The sequence below is a fragment of the Myotis myotis genome, unplaced genomic scaffold (assembly GCF_014108235.1).
Source record: "Myotis myotis isolate mMyoMyo1 unplaced genomic scaffold, mMyoMyo1.p scaffold_m19_p_15, whole genome shotgun sequence".
Taxonomy (NCBI): Eukaryota; Metazoa; Chordata; class Mammalia; order Chiroptera; family Vespertilionidae; genus Myotis; species Myotis myotis.
The window spans coordinates 14476987-14504090 of record NW_023416319.1 but is presented as its reverse complement, the minus strand read 5'-3'; the positions used below and the strand labels follow the sequence as shown (position 1 = coordinate 14504090).

The 27104-nt window shown below is 41.2% G+C and overlaps 1 protein-coding gene across 1 annotated transcript in view; it reads left to right on the top strand.

The window, feature by feature from the left end:
• Nucleotides 1–27104, top strand: part of SORCS3 (sortilin related VPS10 domain containing receptor 3) — a 514894-nt gene that overhangs the window by 186917 nt on the left and 300873 nt on the right. The gene's annotated exons all lie outside the window — the stretch shown is intronic.

Genomic DNA, 27104 nt, shown 5'->3' with positions numbered 1-27104 from the left:
AAGTGGCCATGTGACTTTGGGCAAGTTACTTCTCCACTTCAATTTTCTCATCTGAAAAATGGGGCATAACGATAGGGTCCACCTTATCAAGTAACTGCTAATTATATTAATTAATGTTTATAAAGTGGTTAACATGGTTACTGGAACTTAGTAAACTCTTAAAAATGATCATTATTATTACTACAACTTATTGACCTGCTAAATTTTCAAACCAGATGAACCTCTGAAATTTCACGCTCAACTCTGAAGCATCGAAGATATTTATGAGTCTATAAATTGTGGCCGAGACCCACCTGTGCTCATGAAATTAGTTATTTCTGCCAGCCTGCCCACATGCGTGGAAATATTTGATGGCCTCACGGGCTCAATGGTGAATATTAGACATGTTTCTAAATTGTAAAGCCTGCATGCCCGTCTGAGTGAATAAGTGCTGGGCTGATGGTCAAGGCAAAGCTTCACAATAGTCACAATTATGAGTGTTTTAGAATCTCTAGGCACCAACACTGGCAGAAAAGCCCTAGAATGGCTAAATCAACTCACATGGGTAAAAGAAAGTGGCTCTTTTTTATATAACATTGCCAAACATAAGCTCACAGGCAGCTGACGTTTATTGGGAGTTTTGAACCGTGTATTTTCTCTTTAGTTAATATTAACTCTATATATGTCAAGGGCAAATGCCAATAAGGAGCTAATCATATTTCTCACCATGGAATGGTTATTAGACCTGACATTTCTTGAGAAAACAGCAAAGCCTGCTGACAAAGGGGGACTGTGACTTCAACTATTGTAAATCACTAAGTATAGTAAACATTCCTGAAATGGATTCTGTTCTAAGGATTGTAATCATCCCCTATTGTAGCCAGTTTGTCTTGGATAACCGTAACATCAGATGTTAATGACTTGCTTTGGGTTTTCTGGCTATTGGAGGATGGTGCTTATGTTCATTCTTTGGGTCTCTGCCTTTTCTTTTAGCTACTAACAAAGCAACTCATATTCCAAAATATTTTATAGTTATACACCCTTCAAATTGATCTGTGGAAGCATATGTTTCCAGGGGCACCATATCAGAGACCCCGAAAGACCTTTTGGTCCTTTGAGAAAATAGTAATTCCTCAATTTAATACAAAAGAAAGAGCCTGAGTTGGAGGTTAGGAATCTTGAATAGAGCCTATCATGGCTCTGACCCTTGTTGACTCTAGAACGGAAGGGTTACTTCACCCACATGCCGTACAACTCTGCTCAGCGGTCCAATGCTGGCATGTGCACACCTTGGCCCAGTCCAGGTCTACCTGTTTTAATCATAACATCTACTAGATTCCAGTAACTGTAACCCCTACTTCAGCTCTTCCACCCATCACTACCCAGCATGCCCTGTCATTTCCCCTACTGTTTTTCCTTGTATGTCTTTCTCCCATTTCTTTCTTTGACTATTATACTTTCTTCATATTTCAATGCCCAAGTTCTTTCCAACCTACACTGATCTATGTGACCTTGGGCCATTTCATTTGCCCTTTAGGATCTGTTTCTTCGTCTGTAAAATGGAGGAAGTTATAGCCTAATCTTAATGAAGATTCAGTAAGTCAGTAGTCAATGTAAAGGTATTTGACCCAGAAAGATGTCCGATAAATATAATTTCCCACTACTATTAATTTAGCTTATTGCCATTTATTCCTTCAGGCCTTATGTGTAGGGACTTGGGCTGGGCCCTGGGGATAAACAAGTTAGTCACTGGCTGCACTTACAAGGGTCTCAGAATTAAAGAAAGATGCACGCACATAATTTCAAGGCCAGGCCTTGTACAAAAATGCCATGTGAAGGACAGAAAATAGGCTAAGAGAATAGAGGAAGGCTAATTATACAGGGTGATAAGAAGAATGGTTCTTGAGAAAGAATCAGATACCACATAGGGTGCCCTTGCTGTATTGTTGTCTACAATATCCCAACAGTTTCAAGACATATAGAGATTGTGTCTTTAGCATTTTGACTTTGAAAGGCTCTATCGTCTCTATGTTATAAAATTTGTTTTCTTAAGAGATCACTTTGGTAATACCATATATATATATACATATATATATATCTATCCATCCATCCATCCCTTACCAACTTCCAGAAAGGATTTCAGGTGGACTGTCATTTCAGTGCATAGGTTGAATCCAGCTTTTAGGAAACACACACAGATTCTTCAATCGCATATTCATAAATTTCTTCTGTCTTTTTTTATTGAGCTCAGGGACAAGGGTAAATCTGGGTGATGCCTAGGGACAGGAGAGATTCCATAGGTCAAATCCTTCTCCCCAGGGCATGAGCCATGCTGCAATCACATCCCCATTGGTTCATCTATACTTTTACCTAATTATATATCGCCTCCCCAGCGGGCTGTATGTGCCCGAAAGGGCAGCAAGCCGACATTTCCTTCTCCTTACATTCCTTACAGCTCAAGCTCATTATTGGATACTTAATGACATGTACAGCCTAAATGAACTTATGACTGAAATAAAATGTGATGAGGGTTGCAAAAGACCTTTGAGACCGACCAACACAAGCCTTCATCTTATTCCTATTGCAGGACAGAGAGAAAGTAGCAGACAGCCAAGTTTTTATCTTCCTTCCCTGAACCCTCCTTTCCTCCACGGGCCCTCCCGCTCTCCCTGCTGCTGCGTGCTCTGCCTTCCTGTCCTCTGTCAAAATCTGCCAGCCACGGGGGACTCTCAAGTGTGATTGAGTTTTTCATGTGGTTCACTTTTAACTGATACATGCCTTTGATGCCTAATTACAGGATAAATGATTTTGCTTGGAGTGAAAATAATTGTCAGAACAGATGGGAGAAGCATTTTTGAGTCAGGGGCTTTTTTAGTACCTGAACATCCTATCACCTGGGCTGCTACCTCCTCCACCAGAGCCTCTGGCAACACCTCCCCTTCCTCCATGGTGGTAGGGGGCATTCTTGCAAAACATTCCAGCACATTCTCCAACCTTCTGGTAGAAATTCTGGTCCCCCCCCCCCCCCCCGTCCCCCTCCAGCCTGGCTCCCTGCTTTGCTCTCTAATACTATAATGCAGATTAGCAGGGAAGTGACTCATATTGATGGGGTCATTTCTGAGCAGATCCCCCATCCTGGGCTCTTAATTTTCAGTGGGGATGCCATGATGTGAGCCACAATTGGGTTTCACACCCACATGTTTGTCACTCTACAGACAGGGGAGAAAGCTTCATATTTCAAAATTCCTGAGATCATTCTATGACTCTGACTTGCTAAAATATATAATCTCTGTTGTCTGAGAGATAATGCCTTGAAGTTGAAACCATGATTATTTATTTGCTCCAGCGTCAGCATCATTTATACAGCCGAGTATGAAAAGAGAGTTACACTCCTCGATAACATCACTAAACCCATATTTAATATAGATTTAAAAGGACAGATGCTAGTTTATTGGTCCCCCTGATTATTACAAACACACAGAGTTTTAGCAGCTGTGTGATAGCTATGGGCGGAGTACAAAAGAGATATGAACATGGGTGAGTGCATACAGACGGTAGTTTAATCTCCTGAAATATTTCTACAAATCAATGACTGTAGTAGCACTGTGGTGTGCCGTTGTCCCCTTTAAACCAAAATGACCAGCCTATTTGTGAACTCCAGCTTCATGCTTTCCTTGCGGAAAGAAGTGGGGTAGAAACATGTTAGCAAGGCATAGAGCAATACTTTGTAATCAGAATATTAACATTTTGATTGAATTGATGGAGCATTTAAATGGAAATATTCAATTGCAAAGGGCAAGCTCGGGAGGGAACCTAAGGCATGCAGACAGAATCTGAGCCTTCTTTTCCTGATTAAAGAGAATTCTTTTAATAGCAAGAAAAAAGTAACAGAGTAAAGAACTTCATATTAAGAATGGAAGGGCGGACAGTGTTCGCCTTGCAATTGCTTCTATTTAAATGTAGATAAGTACACACATTGGCAGTTACAAAGGCGGCGGCTCTGATCTGCTGATTGAAGAAATGTATAATAGTTTCATCCAAAACCAAGCAGAGAATCAGAGCAGAGAGACCATGGAATGCAGTGTGTCATCAGACTTGGGTGTTAGGGCCACCTCCCTTCCTAACTAGCCATGGGGCCTTGGTCAAGCCACCTCCTTGTCTGGGCTCAGTTTCTCTTGCTTGTAAAATGGGAGCAACTTTTTACCTTAAGGAATTCCTTACCTTAAGGAATTCCCATGATTCACAGGGACCAAATGGGATAAAAGCTCTTTGCACCTTCAGCAGTAGGCAGGCATCTCTATTTCCCCTGGGAGAAATGTGAATCCCCAAAGGGGATCTAAAGCCAGAGGTAAGGAGCTGCTTAGTGGATGCAGGAAGCAATTCAGCAGGTAGATTCTGCTTTGAAAATTGTGGATTCTGCTGGGAAGGGTTTTAACAGGTCACGGTCACTGATCAGTAGTCCAGTTTTTGAGAGGAGAAGATCTGAATTTCTTTTGCAAGAAATTGTGGGTGAGATCAGCCTGGTTTCCATTGTACCTCTGCTTTGTTCTCAGTCTTACTGCTCAGGCAATGCCTCTCCTGGGCCAGGGGACCGAGGGGGTGACAGAAGTAGGTTTACAGTTGTGAGGACACAAAACACAGAGTTTATTCTTGTGTTATTGTTTATTAATTAGTGTATTATTTTCCATACAAACAGTTGTAGAGCTACTGTTGCCCCAGCCTGTATTTATTATAAAGGTGGTTCCCAAGTCACCTTTGTTGTTTTGGTCTGGCTTTGATGTATGTTCAGAAGTGTGACTATCTCCTGGGTCAAAAGAAACCTCCCAGCTCAGACACTCTCACAGCAGAACTTAGTGTTTGGAATGAGACAGGAAAAGTGACAGTCCGAGCATCAGCTGTGAAGCAAGGACCCTGAGAATGCTTAAGGTTGCGAAGGGAAATTCTGATAAATATGGTCCCATTGTTTGGGATGGGAAAGGAGCATGCCCCCTTAGAACTGCGGAATTCTACAGAATCCGTTTGCAAATGAAGAAACCAAGGCCCCATGAGGAATAGCACAATGGGAAACATTTCACAGACGTGACCCAACATTCCTATTTAGGGAAGAAACATGCAGGTGGCCGCTCCATTCCCTGTAAAATACACTCTGGTTCTTCTGTTTCCTTGGACAACCTTCCAGTTTAGTGCTGCCCAGCCCCGTCTTATCGCTGCCTGTAATAGCTGCCTATTTCAATCTTCCCATCCACTGCCCCCTTCTAGCCCCAGCGTGGGATGAGAGAACCTTTGTAGATATCACAAAGGCTAGTGAACATTTGGTCTAGAAAAAAAAAGAATGCTAATTCACCATTTCATTGTCACACAGCACTTCCCCTCTTGACCCCTCTCTTCCACTTCCAAGAGAATGCTGCCGCTTGCTTTCCAGCGAAGTAGAGAAGAAAGCATCGTGGTCCCCAGGAGACCAACATCACAGAATCCCAGGGAGGAAGGGCACACGTTTTCACGTTACAGGTGGCTGTTGCATGTGCTTGGTTCGTTCTCAGCAGGCAAGGTAGCAGCTTCATTTTCCCCATCAGAGCAGAGCTGTCGGGGTGGGGAAGTATCCTGGACCTCATTCAAGCTGGTGGCCACAAGGTCTGGGGAGCCCAGGAGTCTCTGCCTTGGGGTGACTGGGTTGACAGCAGAGGCAGGGAGGGAGTCTACGGGAAAGAGCTACCTAATTAATCACATGCTATCAGAGCCCGTCGGCAGGAAGAGTCTTAACAACACCCTCAGTAATGTTAAAAACCGGCTTGCTATGACTTCATTTTCTTAGAGACACATGATTGATCTGGCTATTGGTGGATGGAGACACTGCGGCTTCTTTCCATAGACAGTGTCATTAGATGAGAAGATTAAGTGCCTTGTGCAAAGACTCGGCGAAGACTGTGAGTGATTCACCAGCAATGAAGGGAAACTAAGAAAATTCTGAAATATGTATTTTTAAAGGCAAAATCTTAGACTTACCTCATTTATTAGCATCATAAAAAGCTTGTTGGAGAGTCTGAGCTAAGAAAAATGGCTCCTTTGGGTCAGGTCTTTCAGGGGGTGCTGCACAGAGCAGCCAGTGGGGCTGGTATCTATGGGAACATCTAATTTCTTATTGGTGATCATGCTCTGGGCTTCCTCTAAGCATTTCTAGATTCTGAAAGGAGCTGGGGGGGTGTACTTGGAGCCTTTTAAGTGTTAGGAAGCCAGGTCGGGGCAACTCAAGTTCTTTTCCTCCGAGCAGGCTGGAGGTGATTTGTTAGAGTGGTCTCTGAGGGTGATACTCCACCTCCCAAGCTTTCTGGGACTTCTTAAAGGAGGCATGGCACCTCTCCTGAAGGAGCCAGTAACACCTTCAGTTATTTCTGTGTGAGAGCTGCAGGGGGACCAGCCTCTCTACTTTTAAACTCCTGCTGTCCAGTTGTGGATCATGCCTAACACCATCTATATATATATAAAAGCCTAAGTGACCTCTACGACTGAAAGACCAGAATGACTGGTCGACCAGTCACTATGACATGGCACTGACCACCTGGGGGCAGATGCTCCATGTAGGAGCTGCCCCCTGGTGGTCAATGCACTCCCACAGCCAACCTCCTGCGGCCCCTCCCCCTGCTGGCCAACCTCTCACAGCTCCTCCCCCAGGCCACCAGCCAACCTCCCGTGGCTGGCCAGTTTTTCGTGGCCCCTCCCCTCAACTGGCCAGTCAACCTCCCATGGTCCTCCCCCCTGCTGGTCAGTCTCCCTGATAGACCCCGATCAGGGGGGCTGGCTAGCCAATGTTCCCCTGCTGGCCAGCCCCCTGATAGGCCTCGATTGCCCACCAGGCTGAGGGACTCCACCCATGCATGAATTTGTGCACTGGGCCTCTAGTTGAACTATAAAATGAATAGCCCTAGGCCCTTACTGTTGACTACTGGATTGTGTAAAATGAGATAGTACATGTAAAGTACCTAAAACAAGTTTTGGCTCAAGTAAATACTCAACAAAATATAGTTATTATTATGACTCAAATATGTATAAACTTAAAGTCAAGGATTACAGTTTTGGGTATACAGAGAACAAGTAAGTGAAGTAGGGCTGATAAGAAGGGGTGGGGAACTATGGTTAACAGGAGCATTTATATCCCCTCACAAGTCATTCAAGTTCAAATTTTTACATAGTTCTTGGCAGGCCAAATCAAACATATCCAGGAGGAATTAACCCATAGTTTCCAGTTTACAACCGTACAACTGATGCAGACTTTAGAGAAGAGAAGCATGCTTTGATCCATTCGTTTATTCCTCAAACATGGAGGGGCTACCACCTGCTGGGTTACCATGGAGGAGTTAAAAAGACAAGATCTAACCAGTTATATTAAAAAATACAGCATGTAGGCTCTGTGATATAAAAATCAATATGCTCTAGAGAGACCATTATATATGATACTGTAAAGTTCAAAGAGAAGGTAGGATAGTGTACTTTGGATGCTAGGTTCAGGAAGTAGTCAGGAGACTTTGGGGAGCTGTTGAAAGTTTTGAGTGGATGTTTGAGGATTAAAAATAGAAGTTTGGAAGAATAATCAGATTGTACTGTATGAGGTGTATGTAAAAGAAGATCTTAGAGAAAGAGGGACCGGGGTATAAACAGAAGGCGACTGTTTTGGGAGGTAATATGGATATATGGGGTGTAAGGAAAAGATGTTTCAAAATGAAGTATTGATCCAATAGGCAGCAATTTGGGTGAAAAAAAAGGTGCCCATCAGCAATCTCTCCATAATCCGGTCTTATGTACTTTTCTAGATTTCCTCTTTTTCCACTTGCCTCCCGACATGCTTGCTACCAATCACAGTAGATTAAACTAGTTACTCTGCCCAGAGCATCCCTTGCATTTATTGCTTCTAGATTGTTTTCTCATATCATTTCTTCTGCTTCATTAAAGTAGGAGGTCAGGAAATTGTGGGTGGACTAATAGTAAATTTCCAAGTCAGTATTTTAACAGAGTTCCCAAGAATCCACCACGTGACAGGCCCCATGCCAGAGGCTGGGAGTACAGGGAAGAGGCTGACCTTGGTCCTAAAGCCAGGCTGATGTAGTCCTCTTATGGATGCTCATAGACACAGCCAAGTGGACCACTGACTACTATGTCGATAGCGTCTCTTTACTGAACATTTCAGAGTCACAAGTCTTGCATTTATCAGGGTCATGTCTACAAAGCCCTCAAGGGCAGCAAATTTCAGCTTTTGCTGCCAGGGAGACTTGGATTTCTGAAGGCATACACACTTGTGTTTCAAGTGCACTGAAAGCAATTTAAAGATGTTTAACCATTCCCTTTTATTCCTTGCTGTGCAGGTGGTCCTTGTGGTAATATGGTCTTAAGCACTCAACAGGACTTTTAAAGAATATCTTTAAGTACTTTAATTTTGTTAGGATTAGAAAAATGTTTATGGTTACCATCTTTTAAAATGCCTGTAGGGTATTAAGGGTTAGGAAAAAAAGGCTCGCCCTCAAATATAAAATACATACATTTTTGGTTTTGTTCTACTTTTCTCCCATTCCAGTGGCATCTTACTTACATGAGATGTATGATATAAAGCTACATTGAACTAGCCAGAACATGCCCAGGATGAATAGCCCATTATCCTGGGAGAGTTTTGGAAGCACCACGGTATTAGCCAAACTTTTTAGGATTTCTACTTTTTTTCCCCTTAATAGTTCCAAGAGTTTCTCTTAGCTTACATGATCTGAAGTTCAATGGCAAATGTCAAACAGAATCAAAAAAGAAAGAAGAGAGGACATTGCTATATTTATTCTCTGTGACAGGTGATTAGGTGATGCTCCAAGTAAAGCAATAACCTTGGAGCCAGAGAGACATTTTAGCCATTCCTCCCATTTAACAGATTGGGACATTGAGGGGCCCGAACAATCAGGCAGTAGTCTCACAGATACCTGATTAGACAGCAGCTGTGCCAGTACTACAATTTATCTCTCTTGCCTCCATGTTCCAAAGTCTTTAAATATGTCTTTAATCTTTCTTTTCTCGTAAGAGTAACTTAATTCATAGTTTCCTACAATGGAGTTGGAATGGAGGCTTTTATTTGGGGGATTTTGATGCATAATGATTGGTCCTCCCTTAATGGAAGCAGCAAAATCTATTTGGATCCTGTTATTTTCATCAGTGGTTTAAAAATATTTATTCAAGTGCTGCTTCTTTCTTTTTGGTGTTCCTGGAAATTGAATCTGAATAGCATTGTCACAAGGATAATTGGTGAATTCATTCCATTTACTTTATGGACTTAATTTTTTATAGATTTACAATTGTTCAGAATTTACAATTTACATATTCAGATACACAGAACATGTCCTAATACCATATATGCAATAACTTGCATATATCCTATATAATAAAACCCTAATATGCAAATCAACCAAACAGTGGAACAACCGGTCACTATGACGTGCACTGACCACCAGGGGGCAGATGCTCAATGCAGGAGCTGGGCTCATGGCTGGCAAGCACAGCAGTGGTGACAGGAGCCTCTCCTGCCTCCACAGCAGTGCTAAGGATCCCTCAGGGGATGTCTGCCAAGGGGTCCCAGACTGTGAGAGGGCACAGGCCAGGCTGAGGGACTCCCCCCCCTCCCCCCCAGTGCACCAGGCCTCTAATTTATATATAATATGCATACAATAATGCATACAATACACAAAATATCACATACAGAGTGGGGCAAAAGTAGGTTTACAGTTGTGAGTACATGGAACACAGAGCTTGATCTTACATTACTTATTAGCTAGAAGTCCGTTGCACGAAGATTCGTGCAATAGGCCTTCCTTCCCCTGGCTGCCGGTACCAGTTTTCCTCTGGCACCTGGGACCCAGGCCTTTGGTCCCGCCACAGCAGAGAAGCCAAGCCTCCAGGCTAGGCTTCTCTGCTCTGGCCGCAGCAAGGCTTGGCTTTTCTACTCCCGCTGCAGCAGAGAAGCCAAGCCTCTTCAGTCTTCAGTCTTCAGTCATCTTCAGTCGTCTTCAGTCTTCCTTCTGGCCGGAGCATTCAGTCTTCGCTCTGCACCTGCATATGCCAATTAACATGCCATCTTTGTTGGGTTAATTTGCATACTCATCCTGATTGGGTGGTGGGTATAGCGGAGTGACAATCAATTTAATATTTCTCTTTTATTAGTGTAGATTATTGAATTATTTTTCATATGAACAGTTGTAAACTTTGCCCAACCCTATGTGTGGAGGCCTGTATGCATCCATTTTTTCCATAAACACAGGTTTGATATTAGGATCTTTCTTCAGATGAGAGTCTAAGACAGTCACTAGGTATCAACAGGAAATGGCATACAGACAAAACCTATTTGTCATTGTGCATTTTATTTAAATTAATATGTACAATTTGTGGGATAGTGGAGAAAATGTTTATCCCTAGACTTTCTGAATAAAATGTTTATGCTTTTGCCTTAGCTGGTTTGGCTCAGTGGATAGAGTATTGGCCTGCAATGAAGGGTCTCGGGTCCAATTCCGGTCAAGGGCTCATGCCCAGGTTGTGGGCCCGATCCCCAGTAGGGGGCATGAAGGAGGCAGCTGATCAATGATTCTCATCATTGATGTTTCTATCTTTCTCTCTCCCTCTCCCTTCCTCTCTGAAATCAATAAAAATATATTAAAAAATAAAAATAACAAAATGTTTATGCTTTTATCTATGGTGACAGCTTTCAGGCTTGCTGAGAGGTTTATTTTTCTTTCTTTCACAGTTTACTCATCATCTTCTTGGTCTAACCTGTTAAGTCATGTGATTGGAACACATGCAGGTTATTCACTTCCCTGCCTGAGGGCTCAGTTGCAGGGCAGGTTGATGAGAACATTTTCCAAAAGGAATATTTTGGTGAGAGTATTTGGGTAATTCCAGTGATACAATTTTTTTTTTCATTCAGCAAATCATTTAGTGAATACCGCAGAGAACATATATCTAATTAACATGTAGACTTTTTTTTCTCCTTGAACATATGGAATAAAGTTATAATCACAGTTTTAATGTTCCTCTTTACTAATTCTATCACTTGTGTCATTGCTGAGATGATTTTGAATAGGATTTCTCAACAGTGATAATATTGACATCTCAGATTGGCCAATGTTTTGTTGTGGAGGGATTTCCTTTGCCTTGCAAGATACGTAACAGATTCCCTGTCTTCCACCCACCAGATTCCAGTAGCATCTTCAGTCACAACAAGTAGAAATTTCTTCATACAGTGACTAATGCTTCCCGGTAGAAGAAGGTGGGAAATCACCCCTAGTTGAAAATTAGTAGTTTAGATTGATTTATTTCTCTTCCTGTTATGGATGTTCTTTAAAAAAAAAATGTTTTTGTTGGCTTTTAGAGAGAGAGGAAAGGAGAGGGAGAGAGAGATAGAAACATCAATGATGAGAGATAAACACTGATTGGCTGTCCCCCACTGGGGATTGAGCTCACAACCTGGGCTTGTGCCCTGACTGGGAATCGAACCAGGGACCTCTTGGTTCATGTGTTGATGCTCAACCACTGAGCCTCATTGGCTGGGTTGGGTTTGTTTCTTCTTGCTTTTGTCATGCCAAATATATATTTTTTTAATTTGATGCCAGATATTATGATTTTTATCTTCGTGGCTACTTTTTAATTCCTACAAATATTGTTGAGTTGTGTTCTGGGACACACTTAAGTGACTTGGAAATGGTTGAATTCTTTCAGGTTTTGATTTTAAGCTTTATAAGTGGGGATCAGAACATCATTCTGTTTAGGACTGGTCTTGACCCACTCCCAAAGCAGAATCTTTCTGACGTATTCTACCTTATATTTCAAGATGTATGAGGGTTGGCACTCTGGATGATGGGAACTCTAACTATTATTGACCCTGTGTGAGCTTCTGGGATTATTCCCTGTAATCCTTCGGGTGGTTCTTTCTCCAGCCTTGGGTAGTTCCTTTACGTGCACGAATTGGTAAGTACTTAGCTGAAAATCTGAGGGACCCTCTGCATATCTTTAGACTTCTCTCTATTTATCTAGCTGTCTTTACTCCAGTATTATTTATTGCAATCTCTAGCCATCTTTGGCTGCCCAGACTACCCCTCCTCTCCAACCCCCTCTGAGTGTTCAATTCAGGGAGGTCACTGGCTTCACTAAATTTCTTTTCTCTGCATGTGATCTGGAAACTATGCCGCGGTCTGGGGCAATTGTAAGACTTACCTCATTTGCTTTCTATCACTCAGGGATCACTGTTCATCATAGTCTGATGTCCCATTACTTGAAAATCACTGTTCCTATATATTTTATTTATTTGTTTTATTTGTTTCATGGGAGGGAAGGTAGATTCAGTCCCTGTTATTTTTTCACATCCTAAATCAGAAGTATTTATACGTTATTTTATACCTGATAAAACTTAGATCAAAGAGGTGAATACTTGCCTAATATTTACTTAACTAGTTTAGTGATCAAAGAGGTAAGTGCTTGCCTAAGATTTACTTAACTAGTTTAGTGGCAGAGCTGGTTTTGGACCCCAGATATTTTCCTTTCATATCTGTGCTCTCTTAGTCACACCACACACTGAAACTGCCACCTCCAAAGGTGATTATTTGCATCTTCAATGGCAAGACTTAAATCACAGAGTGAAGCTCATGGAATCCCTGAGCACTTCTCTGATCCTTATTTGTTAAACACACTTTTCTAAATAATAACATACAAATAAACTCTGTTTCGTGTACTCACAACTGTAAGCCTGCTTTTGCCCCAACTTATAATTGATTAGCTCAGTGCTGTGTTTAGGGAGATGCATCAGACCTAGCTGGCATTAGGTGTTATTTTGACTGAGGTTGTAAAATGAAATTCTTACCCAACCAAGACCAATAAAAATGTCTCCAGCATGACTGACTATTCTGTTTCATGCATATTAGTTCTGACTGTAAGTTTCTACAGGCAAAGACAGTGGCCATGGTTGAAAAATATCTCTCTCAGTGCTTGAGACATAGAAGAGAATCAAGTTCCTTCCTCCCACTCTATGTCCTCTCAGTGTGAAACACGATGCAGCTCACATAGTATCTTCCGATTGCATGCCTCTGTCTCCCTGCTCACTCTACTCCAGCCTGACTGTCTTTCTGGTCAACCTCTTCCCTGCCTCAGGACCCTTACCCAGGCCATTCTCACTGCAGTACTCTTTAGTTCACACTCTGCATGCCTCTTTCCTCCAGGTCCAGCCTAAATGGCATCCCCTCTTTGAAGACCATTGCCTTCTACCAGTCTCTGTCATAGTCCCTCTTTATTTCACTCAGTGTGTCTCATAATTCTAGGTTTTAATTTGCTTATTAGCATACAAACTCACAGCTTTTCTTTGACTTTGTATTGTGAGCTTCATGGAGCTGGGATATGGTTTGCTTTACCACTCATGGAATGGTTAATTTGGACCCCAAGGACAATAGGAAGGTATATGCTTTGCACTTGTTAGAAGTTATTTATAAAATAATATTGTAAATGAAAGGGTGATAGGGATACTCAGTAGGCATCTGCGGAGTCGAGTCTCCAAGGGCAATGAGTCAGTCTCCTGGGTATCACCATGTATAAAACATAACCTCTTTCTGGGTAAAGAGCGATTAATAACAATGGTCTCTACCCCAGTCCCCACAATGTCTGCCTGATGCTTTAAAGATCAGAACAAGGTAGGACACGGTTCACTTGAGTTTGACTCCATTTGCAGTGTGATTTCCTGGTTTTGGAACTCTAGCAATGGTAGTACCGGTATTTTGAATGCCTCTGGCATGTGACAAACATTTTATCCTCTTGTCCCCTTTTGTCCCTTGTCTGATTTTTGGTCCCCCAATCCGCTGGTGTGAGACCTTTGACCGGTGATTCTGTAGACTCTGTTTCTATGAATTAGGGCTCATTTCCTCGTAGGTTCCTGAGACTCCTTGCCGTACCTGCTATGCATGTTGAAAGGAAGCCAATGGTATGAATGGCAGGATGAGCAGCTCCTTGCTTTTCCAATTATTTTCTTCTCAGGCAAGTTCTGTTCCACTTGTCCAGCCTTCTGCTTTACTCATTCTAAGAAGGACCACAGTTTTCTCCTGTGGCAGATTTAGACTTGTCTCCAGCACCTGTTCCCCCTCCCTTTCTGCAACACTCATAACTGACAAATTCATTTTATGGTTTAGCTACATCTACCCTTGTGGGTAAATTACTTCTCAATGGCTCAACCAGATCCTTCTGTTTTATTCAGATCTTTTTCAGGGACTTGTTCTTAATGATCCCAGATGCTCAATGACTGGACTTCTTCCCTGTTATTTGTCACAAACTTTGGTGTAATCGCTTTTTTTCTTTCCACCCTTCGCTTTCTTATCATTGCTTTACACACTTGTAACTGTCAAATCAGTACAGTTTTATAAGCCCATGGGTCCCCTCTACTTCAGCATTTCTCCCAAATATCCATAGAGGAAAAAAATCCCCTATTTTTTTAAGTGTTTTTAAGCCACTAACCATTTCATCATCAAGCAATTACTGAGATTCAACTGTATGCAGCCCCCTGGGTTGGGGTGAGCATGGCAATGGTGAGCACAGACAGGGTATTGAATACCAGCATCATATTTTAAAGTAAATATGGAGCCATGAAAGTTCTTGAACTGGAAAGTGACTTTATGCTCATAGCTCTGCTTTAGGAAGGTAGATTTGACACCACTGTCTGAGGAGGAACCCTAGCCCAAGGAGGAAGATGGTTGGAGGCAGGGCCATAAGTGAGGAGAGTATTACAGCTGCCCAGGCAGCTGGTCAGACAGGCCTTTGTGCTGAACTTGGTGAGAGAGAGAGAGAGAGAGAGAGAGAGAGAGAGAGAGAGAGAGAGAGAGAGAGAGAGACAGGCAAAGGATTTTTCTGAGGTACAGCTAACAGTACTTGGCAGTGATTCAAGGTGAGGGAGAGAATAGCCTTGAGGATTGTAATGTTTGAGAGCTGGGAGAGTTGGAGGGTGTGGGGATGGAAGAGGAGAAAGAGGGTGGAAGGAGGGGAGGAGAAATGAGTGCAGGAGTGTTATGGTGGGGGAAGTGGTGAGCTCAGTTTTAGCATCCAGGGTTGCAATTGTAATGGTTCATTGCACAGCATTTGGAAATGTGGGACTAGAACTCACGGGAGAGGATGGAGTGAGATAAGTTTGGGGGGTCATCCAAATAGAAGTGGGAGGTGAACCAGAGGAGCAGTCACATGCATGTAAAAGGCAGCTAACACTGCAGGCAGCTGGTGTGGGACCCAGTGTGGCATGGGCAGGCCCTGTGGGCTGTGGATGCTCAGATGTGTGGAGCACCATGGACAGCAGTTCTCAGGGAGGACTTTCTCAAAGATCCTCTGCCCCTGCCCCGCCCCTCCTGTCATTTTCATTTATTTATTTTTCACCCTTTTCTATCTCTTTCCATATCTGGGCACCATTTTCATTTGTGTTAATAGTCTTCAACCTCATTGGTTTCCCTTCTTTTCGTTTGTCATTAGCCTGAAGGGAGAGGGTACAGTGCAGAGGAATAAAAACACTTGGTGAAAACGGAGTCTTGTTCCTTAAAGGAATGAGTGCCAGCCTCTCTGAGGAACACGCTGGGCAGCAGAGATAAAATCAGAAATTACTACCCATTTTCCACTTACACCAAGAAGGCAAATAATTAAATCAAAGTGTTGTAGAGACCTGTGTGCATTTTGCCTTCTTGAAAACCCTCTTTACTTGTCCAGAAAACTGGTTGCTCCAGCATCTCTCTGCCCTCACTCTCCTTTCCTGCCTCTTCTTTCTCTGGGTCTGTGACTCACTTGTGTGCTTAACTAGAGAAATGGGTTGGGCTTCCTCAGCTGGTCTCGCCAGCTATTCTCATTCTCAGGACGCTGAGTTGCGACTTCACTGGCAAAGCAAGGGCTCCCTCTGCTCTCTGCATGCGTGTCTCCATGCCTGTACATGCTGACATATATGTTGGAGGAAGAGTTTGGGATGCTCTCTCTGCCTGCTAGCTTTGCCAAGGCCAAGGAATTAAGCAGGCAGTTTCCTCTCGCTTTGTCTCTCTGTAAATTTACCAAGCATATGGTATGAGGAGAGTTCTTGGATTATAAATAAACAACACTGCTCATAAATCTCAGTGTTTTTGTTTTTCCCTCCAATGGGAATAAATAGAAGCCATAGATTTCTAACTTCAGAAAATGTGTTGGAGAAGAAGATACTATCTCTCTCTATGTATATAAATATTTTTTTCCCATTTCTCATCATGCAGAGTCTTTTGGTTCTGAAAGCCATCTATCTGGCTGCGTTCCATTCATTTTTTATTGCTGTCATTTTCCAACCTGGAAGGAAACTGTTGCTTTAGGCAACACGAGGCTAGCTACACAGGCCTGACCATATTGCGCTGGCCAGATGGGTTTGCTGCATCTTTTCCCCTGCTGGAGATGTCAGTTCCTCTCTCTACAGGACACATGGCTCCTCACTGGTCTTGTGGCAAAGGAAGTGAAAGGGTGGATGCTTCTCACTCTTTTCTGGAACAAGCCCAGCTTGGGTATTATGCATGTCGGCCCATAGGGTAAGCTGCAGCTTGTCTACTCTTAAACTGCAGGTCTTTTTTTTTTAAGGCATGAAGATTCATGACGTTTGGCTGTCCTTTTGTTTGCTTTCCTACAACTAAAGCTTCAGTGAATCAGATGGGCATGCCAACTGCCAAGAACAAGTGCCAGGATAATGTTCTGGGACTGGGGTGGTTCAGGCAAGGGTCAGCTCAAAGAAGGCAAGCTCGATGCATGAGCATAGATTTTGGCCTAAAAGGAAAGCTGGATGTTTGTGTAGCTAGATCAGCAAAAGGTAATGGATATTTTTAGTGAGGAGGGGGTCAAGTAGGTAGTGTCAGAGGGCAAGGGTCAGCAGAGTATGACCCGTAGGCCAAATCCAGAATCCCTGATGTTTTTGTACAGCCTGTGAGCTAAGAACAACTTTCACATTTTTAAATGATGACACCTTGAAAATAAGAGGATTCAAATTTTAGTGTCCAAAAATAAAGTAGCACTGGTACTTGGCCAGGGTCATTTGTTGATGTATTGTCTATGACTGCTTTTGCGCCGCAATGGCAGATACCTCTTCAAGCCCATGTTTTAATTTCCTTTGGCTATATACCCTTAAGTGGGATTGTTGGATCATATTGTAGTTCTATTTTCCATTTTTAAGGAACCTTCATACTTCTTTTCGTAGTGATGCACCAGTTTACTTTCCCACTACCAGTGTGCAAGGGTTCCATTTTTATCTCCACATCCTCACCAGAATTTATGTCTTTTTGATAATAGACTTCCTAAGAGATATGAAGTGATAATGGTAGTTTTTCTTTGTGTTTCCCTGATGAGTAGTGATTTTAAGCATCATTTTTATGTACCTGTTGGCCATTTGTATGTCTTCTTGGGCAAAATGTCTATTCAGGTCCTTTGCCAATCTTTTTACTTGGATTGTTTTTTGCTATTGCTTTGTATGTGTTCCTTATATATTTTGGCTATAAACCCCTTAACAGATATGTGAATTACAAATATTTTCTCCCAATACATAGGTTGCTTTTTGTATTTTGTTGATGGTTTTCTTTGCTGTATGGATGTTTTATAGTTTGATATAGTCCTACTCTTTTTGTCTTGGCTTTTGATGTAAAATCTGAACTATCATTGTTGAAAACATTGTCAAAGAACTTACCTCTATATTTTCCACTAGAAATTTATGTTTTCAAGTTTTAATCCATTTGAGTTGATTTTTGTATTTGGTATAAGATAGGGATCCAGTTTTACTCTTTTGCATGTGGTTATCCAATTTTCCTAGTACCATTAATTAAGAAGACTATTTTTTCCCTCTATTATATATTATTGACTTCTTTGAAAAGAATTAATTGACCATCTATACATGGGCTTATTTCTGGACTCTCTATTTCGTTCTATTAATACATTTGTCTGTTTTTATGCCAATACCATACTGTTTTTATTACTATAGTTTTATGGTATAATTTAGATAATAAAGTGTAATGAGTCCAGCTTTATTTTTCTTTCTCAAGATTGCTTTGGCTATTTGGCGTCTTTTGTAGTTCTGTATGAATTTTAGGTTTTTAAAATATTTTTATGTAAAATGCTATTGGAATTTTGGTAGGGATTGCATTGAATTGATAGATCATGTTGGGTAGTATGGGCATGTTAATAATAATATTAATTCTTCTAATCCAGGAAACCATAATATTTATTTGTGTCTTCTTCAGTGTCTTTTATTACTGTCTTACATTTTTTAGTTTATAGGACTTTCACCTCCCAGGTTGTATTTATTCCTAAATATTTTATTCTTTTTGGTACAGTATTAAATGGAATTATTTCTTGGTTTCTGATAGTTCATTTTTGGTGTATAGAAGCACAACTGATTTTTTCTATAACTTTTTTATCCTATATTTTACTTCATTTATTAGTTCTAACAGTTTTGTTTTTGGTGGAATCTGTAGGGTTTTCTATATATAATATCATATAATCTACAAACAGATAATTTGACTTTTTTCCAATTTAGATGCCTTTTATTTCTCCTTCTTGTCTTATACCTCTGGTTGGGACTTCCAGTATTATATTGAATGAGTAGTGAGAGTGGAAATCCTTGTCTTGTTCCTGGTTTTAGAGGCAAGTTTTTCAACTTTCCGTCACTGAGAAATCATCAGCATCATTAGCTGTGAGCTTGTCATCTATGGACTTCATTATGTTGAATTATATTCCTTCTACAATTTGTTGAGAGTTTTTAAAAATTAAATTTATTGGAGTGACATTGGTTAATAAAATTTTATAGGTTCCAAGTGTACAATTCTATGATACATCATCTGTATATTGCATTGTGTGCCCACCATCCAAAGTCAAATCTCCTGGAAAGGATATTGAAAGAACCTAAGTTTTTCTTGTTTGTTTGTTTGTTTTGTTTGAAATCTTGGGAGGGAAAGGAAAAAAATGCCTATCTTAATATAAGGTTCTCAACACATGGTTTGCTTGTTTTCCTTTTATTGTAGTATTTTGACCATCTAAAATAGTATCAGGCAAGTCATAGGCACTACATAATTACTTGGCAAATGAATAGGTAATCAACAAATTTTATTCCTGTTCTTTTTGTTGGGTAGGATGTGTTTCTGCATATCTCAAGTGAGCTCAGAATCTCCTTGGGAGCAAGAAATCATTAGCTGGTCAGCCTTTCATGTATGAGACAAAAATGCTAATTTCAAAATTCTGAAACCTCAGCAGTATGTTGCTATGGCAAAGACTGACTTGATGGCCATTAAACCTGTTTCATCTTGATCCAGGATAAACAACTGGACTGCATTCTGTCATGGAGATATAGCCATCTGACTGAATTCTGTTCCCTGGAACAGGCTGGAAGTGGTGGATGCCACATCTATACCTGGTCAAAACACTTCTTGCATCATTGGCCATACTTACTCACTTACCCATCATCAGTTGTATTGAGAATTCCTAAGATTTAGAGAAGTGGTGGGAATGTCCAGCTCGTGAGCCATATAAGGCCGATAAAATCATTTGGTCTGTCCCTGCCAAGAGATTAGGGGTGAGTTAATTGTTTAACCAAATATAGCTGGCTAATTTTTAAGTTGATAGTTTTGTATGGCCTGCAAAGGATGTTATAAATATCCAAATGGCCCTTGGCAGAAAAAAGGTTCCCCATCCCTGATCTAGAGACTATCAGAGCTCTATAAAAGACCTGGGCCTTCAAATTACTGCATAGATCAGAGCCCCTTGCTGCCCCTCACCTCCTTGCTGGTTCACATTGGACTATGATGCGAGTCACAGTGTTATGTCACTGAAAGGTTGGTGGCATTTGCTATTTCTCTTAGCTACCTCAATGCACACAATCTCTAAATGCATATACAGTTGTTTTATTCCTACATATACTTTGTTCTCTGACCAGAATATTTATTTACTATTCCCAAGATCTGCTGTGTTTTTCCCAGCATCTAGCTTACTGCCCTTCACATGATAGGCACTCCATAAACATCTGTTGATTGATTTCTGGGCCAAAGAATGAAACAGCAACTTCCTATAAAATGCAAGCATGTTTTATGTTAGAGCTGATATTTCAGAGGAAATGTGCATTTGGGTGTGACTTTCTACCATAGGATTCAGTATACAGTTTTTAAACAGAGAGTTCTGCTTACCTGGAACATTAAAACTAACATTAAATTTACGCACACCCTTTCTGGGAGATTCCTGTCATGTAAAAGGAAAATACAACTCTATAAAGCTCTGAACATGTTAGAATATCAGATAGGCTCCATCCAGGAGAGAGGGTTTCAGGACAGGATATATGAACTGGCAGTGAATGTCACAGGCCCAAAGAATTAAATGGAGCCTCCATGCCAGGTTTTTCCATCCGTATGTAAATGTTTAAAATACAAAGAGCTTATCTTTACCACATTTTCAGAAAGCCTCACCTAACTTTTCTTGCATACTCTTGCACCTCTGATGAATTGCATGGCCGATTCTGAAAACCCAGTAAATGACAACTACTTAGCTTTCTGCTGTTTGCACAAAGAAGGTCAAGAAATAGAGGGGAGGTGAATTACCCTCCTGGACTGAAGTTGTGCAGGGATAGAGAACTGTGCTTGTCCAAGTTGTTTTCTTTCATCCTTCACATATGTTGGACATTCTGCCATCTTCTTAATGCTAGCATCCTATATAATAAAAGCCTAATATGCAAATTGGCTGAAGTGTGGAACGACTGGTCGCTGTGATATGCACTGACCACCAGGGGGCAGATGCTCAATGCAAGAGCTGCCCCCAGCCTGCAGCGCCAGGCCAGCCAAGGTGGGTGCCAGCGGGGGCCCCCGATTGCCCCTCCGGTCACCCCACAGATTGGCCCTGATCACCAGCCAGGACTAGGGATCCTACCCATTCACAAATTTTGTGCACCAGGCCTCTAGTTCATAGTAATAATAGAAGGCATTGTTGAGTGTTATGTGCCAAGATCAACATTCCCTTACCCATCACTGCTATAAGAGAAGTGGTGACCTTCTGTAGAGATCACCACTTTCCCACACCTGGCCAATAATTGGCTAGTATGGGGCACAAAAGCCTGGCCCCCCTGCCTTAGAATGTGTCAAGTCTATGGTAAGAGTTATGCACACAGCTCCTTTGTGGATCAGGCTTTACCTGGAACCACATCCTTGCTTGTTTCTGGTCCTTCTCTATCTTGCTTCCCTCTCTCCTGTTAGATTTTCCTAAGAGCATTCCCTCAATAATTTTTGAGCTTCCAAATAACAGAATCAGACTCTGATTGTAGGAAATGCAGTCTAGGATGTTTTTCTTTGATCACAAATTCAATTTATAGTCTGTTCCAGAGATGTTGGTTCCACTCTTGTTTTTGTCAATGGTAACACTATTCTCTTAGTCACTCAGGCTTGGAATCTTTAAATCATCTTTACCTGATTCTTCTCCTTTGTCTCTGCCCCATGTCCAATAAACAGATTATGCTGCTTCTCTGTGTCCTTCTTTCATTTTTTAATAACCTACTGTCTCATCAGGTTAGTGAGATGGATTCCTAAGAAGTCTTTCTACCTTCAGGAGAATATGCTTCATGAATCCATCATACAGCATCACCAACAGATTAATCTTTCCAAGCAGGCTTCTATCATGTCTCTAACCTGTTAAAGAACCTTTGGGGCCTCATGGCTTGTAAGATAAAGTCCAAGTTCTTTAGCAAATAGTCAACATATCTAAACTTGTCCTCTCTAATGACTGTGTAAGAACATCTCTTTCAGGCTTGGCCCATCTCCTAAAAATCTTCTGAAAATATTTTTATGTTTGAGGTTCCATAGTCTTTGTCTTCCTTTTGCCTCCTAATACTCTACCTTTTCTTTAAAGCTCACCTCTTCTGTGGAGTCTTAATTCCTTTTCTCAGCTCCTCTAGCACTCATGTCATTGTCTTCATCATCATCGTCATATTAATTATATCATTTATTAAGATATGTAATATGCCTGACATTGTGATAAATGCTATATGTACACTTCCTCATTGAGTTGTCATTGAATTCTTCATTGATTTTTCAAACCTGTGAGATACATAGTTTATATAACTTTACCTATATTATAAATGAGAAAACTAAAATTCAAAGTGGTTAATTGCCCTCCTAAGATCATATAGTTAGTGAAGGGTGTGGAGCCAAGCCTTGAAACCAACATGTCTCCGACTCCAAAACTTAGGCACCTAAACCCCTCTGCTATCCTATTGCATTTGGTCCAGTTGCTTCCTATTCATTTATTCTTTATTCATTTATTTATTAAAAATCATGATTAAGTGCCAGGAAAAGGACACTAGGGACTCAGTAGGGCAGTGATGGCGAACCTTTTGAGCTCGGCTTGTCAGCATTTTGAAAAACCCTAACTTAACTCTGGTGCCGTGTCACATATAGACATTTTTTGATATTTGCAACCATAGTAAAACAAAGATTTATATTTTTGATATTTATTTTATATATTGAAATGCCATTTCACAAAGAAAAATCAACCAAAAAAATGAGTTCGCGTGTCACCTCTGACACGCGTGTCATAGGTTAGCCATCACTGCAGTAGGGCCTTGTCTTTACATATTTTTATCTAATCGTGTTTTTGAGCCCTTTCCTAATCCCACTTTTCTCCACAGGCTTCTCCCTCTCCTCTACTCTCTCTAGGAAAGGACTATATCACTTGTGTGCTATGTCATTTTGCCCATCATTTCCGGGTGGTCCAGTTGTTAGGTTTAAAATGACATGTTTTATCCTTTGGCCTTCAGGCTCAGTCATGCCCTTCTTTCCAGTTATTCAATGAAAGATGGTCTTGTTCCCAATGATTCTTTCTGACAGTATACCCATAGGTGCCTAGATTAAGTGATCCATAGGCTGGTAGACTTTTGAGAAGCTGAACATTTATTCCTGGGACATGCCCTGGCTCAGGCAATTTGCGGAACCTCAGTGGCCCTTGATGATGGCAGATTTGCTTCCTTAGAGCATAGATCTACAGTTTGGAAGTAACTGGAAGACATTTGGAGCTTGATCAGATGCACAGAAGGTTGGCAATGGCAGGGACTTTGGAGATCATTAATTTTAACCTTCTTATTTTACAAAGGAAGAGAGTAATCAAACTGGGAACATTGTTTTGGTTGTAAACAAGGAATGTCTGTAACAAGGTTCTGGAAACCCAATAGACCAGGACTTACAGGCTTGCTGAATGCTTATGTTTGAGCCACTGGAGACAATAGCATTGCGTTGCTGCCAGTGTTTGGTAATGGGCTGAGACATTCTGTCCCCAACCAGGGAACTAGTTCTTCTCAGCACTCAACTTGCTTAATTGAGCACTACCTTTTCTCCAGGGAACATGGGTCTGAGGAATGTCTATGTATGTTGTGGGGGGACTTGTTTCTAGAGCCAAGGCCCCAACAGGATGGAAAATGAATGTCTTTTTATTTTTAAATATATTTTATTGATTTTTTACAGAGAGGAAGGGAGAGGGATAGAGAGTTAGAAACATCGATGAGAGAGAAACATCCATCAGCTGCCTCCTGCACATTCTCCACTGGGTATGTGCCCACAACCAAGGTACATGCCCTTGACCGGAATAAAACCTGGGACCCTTGAGTCCGCAGGCCGATGCTCTATCCACTGAGCCAAACCGGTTAGGGCGAAAATGAATGTCTTTTGATAAAAACAACTATCCTCTCTTTCCAGTGTTACTTTTGGTCTGTGCTTCTGTAGACTTTGTGTTCCCCAAACCGTAGACCTAGGTGTGTGGGATAAAATATCTTTCTGTTCAAGAGATTGCTCAGACTATAGGAAGTGTCTCTCTTCAGTTCATAAAGTCATTCTTGTTTTCCAGAGGGGAAGTAGAGAATGGTGGTAAGATGGCCTTAGGAATGAAAGTATATCAAAGAACTAAGCGGCTTCTTGCACTGTGCTTTCTACAGATTTTCTCACTGGGTTCTCCCAACAGCCTTGCCTGGTGGCAATTACTAGATCTATAGCAGAAATGGGGAAACATGTTGCTGGTTAGTGGGAAAGGAAGAATTCTAGCTTGATTTTGACTCTAAACACATTCCTTTTTAATATCTACCATGCCTCCTAGTGGGAAATGCCTTTGGAGATCCCCTGAAAGATGAGCGAATGAAACCCTTGTAATATGTTGTGAAGCAGATGCACAGCTACCACTGCTTAAGGAAACAGCCAGGCATTGACGCTGAGCAGATGGGATTTGGGATCAGCTGACCTGGTCTCCAGCTCTGACACTGTCACTTAATGTCCCTGAGTCTCTCTTTCCTCGTTTTTATGACAAAGAGAAAATACCTATGTCAAAGGGTCATTGTGAGAATTAAATGAAATATTTTAAGAGAAAGTATTTTGTAGAGAACACTGTGCCCGTGTCATTTACCTAAATGCCACAGTGATTCAGGATGACACTCTTCTGGAAAATCAATTCCTGAGCTCAGATATTTGCCACAGGCTTGATCCCTAACCACAAGAAGCTTATAGTTCGTGTGGGGACAAGAGACTATGAAAATCAGGTATAGGCCAATTGTGCTGCGCTGATATAAAGGGAATAGAGAATCAGAGAAAGGAAGGGTTACCCGAGGGCAGGATAGATGAGAAAGCTTCACACAGGAGGCTAGAGTTGAATTTTACAGGATTCGAAGAAAGAGAATGAGGGGAGATCTGTGAGACAACCATACCTTGTAATTAAAAAACAAAACAAAACAACCCACAAAACACAAAATGCTTTTGGCAAGTTTGGGATCCTGCAGTTGTTTGGCTTAGAGCAGCAGTTCTCAAAGTGAGGGCCTGGGATCCTTCCGGCATGTTCATGACCCTTTCAGGGGATTAGTGAAGTAAAAGCTATTTTTCTAATAAATAATAAAATGTTATTTGCCCTTTCTAATGATCATTTTCTCAAGAGAGCACAGTGGAGTTTTCTAGAAGCGAAATGACTCATATTGTCATAACAGATTAAATGTAGAAATAGATGAGAATCCAACAGTCTTTATTAAAGACTTAATAAAAAAAAAAGTAAAACAATGCCACTCTTCCTCACTAAACTTTCTGTTTTGGAAACTATAGCTCTTTCCATAGAGTTATGTTATTGATGTGTTATTATTTTAAAATGAATTAATAGGTGTTATAAAATTTTATCAGATGTAATTTCTAATACATTACATATTGACAGATACAGCATAGGGATTAAATCTCAGGGTTCTCAATGCTTTTTAAAAATAGGAAGGAGTCCTCCATCATAAAAGTTGGGGAACTGTTAAAGATGTGGTATTCTGCTGTGAAGATATAGTTAAGGTCTCACATATTTTTATAATGTTTTCATGCCAGGTCATTGGCCTTTGGGTATCTTAGAACACCCGTGACTAGAAACTTCAAAATGATAAAGCCCAATGTCGGCAAGTCTTCATGGAAACTAGGGCTTTCTTATATTGTTAACAGAAGTGACCAGAAGGTTTATGTAAGACAGTTTATAACAAGAGCCTTCATGACAATTTTTTATCCTCTGAACTAATAATTGCACTTACATGAATTTATTATAAGGAAACAAATAAATACACATACAAAGATTAATGTACAAGAGTGCACACTAATGATTTTTAATGTAAAAATTTGGCCAGGAAAAGAGTTAAACTAAATTATGATATATTTGTACATTGGAATGTTGTAAGGCTTTTAAAGTTATTTTTAAGAATATTTACCAACATGGGAAAATGCTTAAAATATTATGTTAAGTGAAAAAGCAAAACACCAATCAGTACACAAAGAATGACTCCAAATTTTGTAAATACACACATGCATACAGATTAGAGAAACAACACCAAAATATGAACTGAGTAGCTAGTTGATGTCTATGTTACACATTATCTTTTTCTGTATTTTATAATATTTCTACCATAAATAAGCATTCGGCACTTTTATTTTTTTCAAAGACCCTAGAGTGTGGCATTCATTTTAGCTAAGGTTTTGGGAGCCAATATACCCAACCAGCCTATGTCACCTGGGATTCAGGTGGGTATTGCCTCAGATCTCAGAGGGGTGTTTCTCCTAGGATCACAGTGATGGTTCAAAGAATTCACTATGACTTGAGAATAAACCCAACGAATAGCTAATTTCTATTTCCTACTTAGCCTTTCAAAAGAAAGCTTTCTAGAAGTGGGGTTGGTTTTCATGCCCTGCAGCTCTAGGCTCTTGTCAAGAGCTTTGGAGTGGATAACATAGGGTCCAACAGGACAGTTGTCTAAATGATGTGCAACTGGCCCTGTGCAGGGAGCATGGCAGTCAGTAGGTTTCTTTTAAAGAAAGATAAATGGGAAGCCGGGCTTCTGGGCTCATCAGGAGATGGGGTGACTATGGTATAAGAGCCTCAAATAGGAGAACTGCAGTTCACTCCTTGGTATCTGGGGATTTCCTCTTTTTCTCTGGGTTGAGAGATGTCAGGTATTGGAAGAGTTTAGTCTTCTTCCCCCCAGAATGACCAGTAGGATCACCGATAGAACCAGCACCATGGGAAGGAATATCAACTTTGTTGTTAGTCTCTCACAGCCAAGCATTTTCACCATCAGAAGAAAATCTGTCTGAATGTGTCTGTTTCAGTCTCTGGGACACATTTGCTCGGTTTGAGTACATCCCCTCCCTGGCATTATTCAGCATGCTGTAAGCGTTAAAAGAGACATCCACGGGAGTCCCATGACCTCAGAGGACTTATTCTGTCTGGACAAAGAAGCCTCGTGCACATGTAGCTAAATGATGACATAAAGCAACAGCAGAAGAGAATTGATGTATATCCACAGAGAGCAGGCACAAAGCTCCCGAGAGTGACACAGATGCTGAGTGCTAGGACAGCAGAGGCAGGGAGATGAGAGCCTCATGGAGGGGGATAGCTGCAAAAGAAGATGCTCTCTTCTCTCCAGGGGAGATGCCCTCCCAATAATTGACAAAATAATTAAGGAATTCATTGAGTGTGAGTGCCTACCTCCTGCAAGGCATTGGGCTTCTCCCCCAGAAGAAAAGATTGACAAATGAATGGTGCATCTGATTTAGCTTCTCTGTTAGAGAGGTGGTCCGAAGGTGTTCCATCAG